The sequence below is a fragment of the Cyphomyrmex costatus genome, unplaced genomic scaffold (genome assembly GCF_001594065.2).
Source record: "Cyphomyrmex costatus isolate MS0001 unplaced genomic scaffold, Ccosl1.0 scaffold637, whole genome shotgun sequence".
Taxonomy (NCBI): Eukaryota; Metazoa; Arthropoda; class Insecta; order Hymenoptera; family Formicidae; genus Cyphomyrmex; species Cyphomyrmex costatus.
The window spans coordinates 31,367-35,299 of record NW_017280197.1 but is presented as its reverse complement, the minus strand read 5'-3'; positions in this window follow the sequence as shown (position 1 = coordinate 35,299).

The window sequence follows — 3,933 nt, the reverse complement described above, 5'->3', positions numbered from 1 at the left end:
CTGCATTCTCTAACGTTTTAGTTCTTTCAGCTGTCAACGAAATGTAATTTTTAATAGTGCTTGTAATACCGACGTTTCTATTTCTGTCAATTTCAACTCCGTCTAATTCGTAACGAATTTCGTCGAACATGAATGCGACGCAGTTATTCGTCAGTTTCGGTATTCGATTGGTACTACCTTCCTTTTTTTTTATGACGAATTTTCTCTCGATGTAGAGCAAACTTTCGCACGGTAACGTGTAGAGATCCTGGTGTTGAATCGGTATTCGTATTTCATCGCTGTATCCAAATGTAGTGTTAGCGTACGGATTGTAAGTGTGAGTCTCTATTTTAACGATGCGATCATCGAAGATCGGAGCACCTCCGATCTTCAGGATGTCACGATTCATTTCTCACGACGAATCCGAGTGACCGTAGAAAGGCGACGTTCCTCGCGTTTAATCGACCTCCTCTTTTTTGTTTTTTCGTTCGATTGTATCGATTTTTGAATGGCTTCCACAATGTCGATGTTTGCGATACGTTCACTCCGTCGTACGAATCGTTCAGGACGAGCATCTTCCACCCTCGAACATAGTTTTCCTAGCGTTTACGTCGTATGTGTAGTCGAATCGATATCTCTTCGCCGCGGAAGTCGATCAACTGTCCGTTTTGATCCACTACACGTATCGTTATATCGGTAATGTTTCGTGCGATGACCGGGAGGTAAATGACGTGCGCTGGAGTAACGGATAGTTTATATCCTGGAGGAACGTTCGCCACGAATTCGTGTATCGTGTGTACCGGTCTGTCGTTGTTGTATGCACCCGAGGTAATGTTACACTCAACGCGAATTATATTCACGTTCATAATTTTAACCGGTTCGTCCGAAACGTGCCACTTGTTCGGTCGTAACATACGAGGCGAAAAGCCCAATAATGAACCGATACTGTTCGTTTTGGAAAAATCCACTAGATATTCACACTTGATCTCACTTCTCATAGTGTTTTCGTTCGCGCGAAGAATCAATACAGATTTCGCCCGTTCCATAGTTCTTTCGTCCTCGAATATTAGATCTATCTCGTCGAATTCTTCGAGTTCGTCATTGTTGATAGTACTCGGTAGTGTATTGTGAACTATAGCGGTCCTCAGATATTTTTCGATATCGTTCAATTCGTACGAACCTACGGGAATCGTGATCGTAATATTGTCGGCGTCGAAGTGGAATTTATTATTCGAGGAGTTGACGTTCGGTATCGTGTTGTACGTTTCGAAATTCGTAAGACCCAATTCGTATTCGCTATCGCTCAAGTCCAAAGCGGGGAAGTAATTCGTCGCGAGGACACTGTTTTTTCCCGTTAGTGAGAGAGTCAATGACATGATCGTAGCGCGAAAGCCACCGCTGAACTGTTCGGATTGTAGTGCGATCTATCACATGAGGACTTTTTCCTCTTCCAATCGATCTCCCAGAGAAACCGTAGACACAACTGACCGCATATGCTTTGATCGTACAACTGATATGATCGTCTGTTGTATGTGATGTTACCTCCGAAATAACGTTCGACTTTCTTCGGTGGTCTTAGATTACCGAAACCGTCGAAGTAGACAGATTCGTTTCCCCTCTTCGCGTAAGCGACCCAGTGTGTACCGGGTGCTGTCGAATCGTCGAGATTCACGATACCGCTCTCATTACGACGTGGTTTCGCGGGCATCGCATCGCGCATGAATACACCTCTGAAGAATGGCAATTTTAAAAGATACGCCGAACGACGCAATTACTCGTTCGTCGTGATGCCGGAGATCGGTAATCTAAGATCCTCTACCGTTTTCTTCCATGATGTTTTTTTTTTATCCTCTTCGTTCTCTTCCTCACGCGACCTCCACGTTTGTGTGGCGCAATGTTCAGACCGCGACCCTCCATCGCGCGATTGTGACGTTGCAATTCCTCGAGTTGTCGTCGAGCAGCTTTTCGATCGCCCACTGCTTTCGCCACGCTAGCTGCTCCACCGATCAAAGATCCGAGCGCACCCAACACCGGTAAAATTGGCAGAAAACCATCGCGTTTCGCTACAGATAAAATCCTCGTTCTCCTTGACTTTTTTCTTTTTCTCACACCCATGCCCAATTTTGTCTTCGCCTTCATGGCTGCCCACACGGCGGTCGCGACGGCTTTCTCACCTAACGTCGAATCGCTTGCTGTAATACGCTGTTTTGCTTTCTCGCCGAGAGCTCGATCAGCACTGTGTCGACTGGCGAGGTCTTTGCTTTACAAATACGCGATATCGTGTTCGCGATAAGCCGCGTCTAATTTATTGATGCCTCGATCGCCGCGAGCTAATCGTTTCGCGAGACGTGTACCTGGTCCGCAAAATTGGTATCCAGGAATGTGTAATTCAAACGGAAGCGCGTTTATCGTCGCGTTCAGTAAACCCATGCCGTGCGCAGGTATCATTCCAACGCGATTGTTTGCATATCAACGCGACATTGGGGACAATTCTTGATAAAAGGCGGTGGACCGTCTATATGCGTTTTTTGATTTGGAAGATTATAATGCTCGAAACACATACGACAACGTTTCACCTCAGTATCGGCTTTTATATGATCGGGTAATCGATCCCACAATTCTTCGATATAATTTTCGGAATCGCGCAGAAGGATGATCCTTGATACGTATTGCAGTTGTTCGGCTGTAAAAGCGAGAATGTCGCGTTTGTCCGTTATCAGAATGAACATTTTTTTTTCGTAGATGATCACTCGTCAAAATAAATGATAGACTGTGCGAAAGGCTCGTCTGTTCGCGGTATAAATAGCACGTGTCTTTCCCCTGTCGCATCTAAGTTCGCGCACGCGCGTCAAAAGAGCGACAAATGCGATTCGTGCGACAATCTCGAACGATAGGAGTATCGAATCTCGATCGGAAGACGCGACTGATGTCGAGTGACATGGTCAGAGAGAATTGCAGACACGGTCCTGCACTACCTAGTTCGATACGTTGCATCATTTGCGGACCTTCCAATTGCGGTAAAACGAATATGTTGCTAAGTCTGATAGAAAGTCCACATGGTTTACGTTTCGAAAACGTTTACGTTTATTCGAAATCCTTGTTTCAACCTAAATATCGATATCTCGAAGAACTGCTGGAATCGATCGACGATATCGGTAACTATGCTTTTTCTAATAATGGTGACGTTATTCCGCCTAGCGAAGCGCTTCCAAACTCGATTTTCGTATTCGATGACGTAGCCTGCGACAAGCAGAATACTATCAGGGAATACTTCGCTATGGGACGACATGCGAGTGTCGATTGTTTTTATCTCTGTCAAACATACGCGAAAATACCAAAGCATCTCATACGCGACAATGCCAATTTGCTAATTCTATTCAAACAAGATGGCACCAATCTGAAACACATTTACAACAATCACGTGAATACTGATATGTCGTACGAGAAAGGAGGAGGGTCAATAAGGCTGATTTTTGGGCTGAAATGTCGCACTTTTTCCATTGCATTTTTGAATAGTAGATATCAAGAGCTTCCCAAAACACCCTATTTAAACCCTTTTTCGTTGGGATAAACGATAGTTACGATCGATCAAAGTTAGAGTAATATTGCTAAATGGGAATTATAAATTTACTCTATCAAATCTTTAAGAAATAAAAAATTTCTTAAGATGCTCGTTATTATGAGTTTACGAGGGTTGCTGATCACGAATCAAACATCAGTTTACAAAGATTCAATATGGCGGATGCAAAATGGCGGACGACTTTTTTCAAAATCAATCCAATTCGCATAAAACTTGTTAATTGGGGGTTCATAGGATCGCTGATCACGAATTATACATCAGCTTTTAATTTTATAAAAAAGAAAAAGCACTGACTTATATTTGTTTCAAGTTAATAGAATTCAATTTCGACCAGTGCGCATCATTACAGATGATTTCCTGAATATTGCAATAAA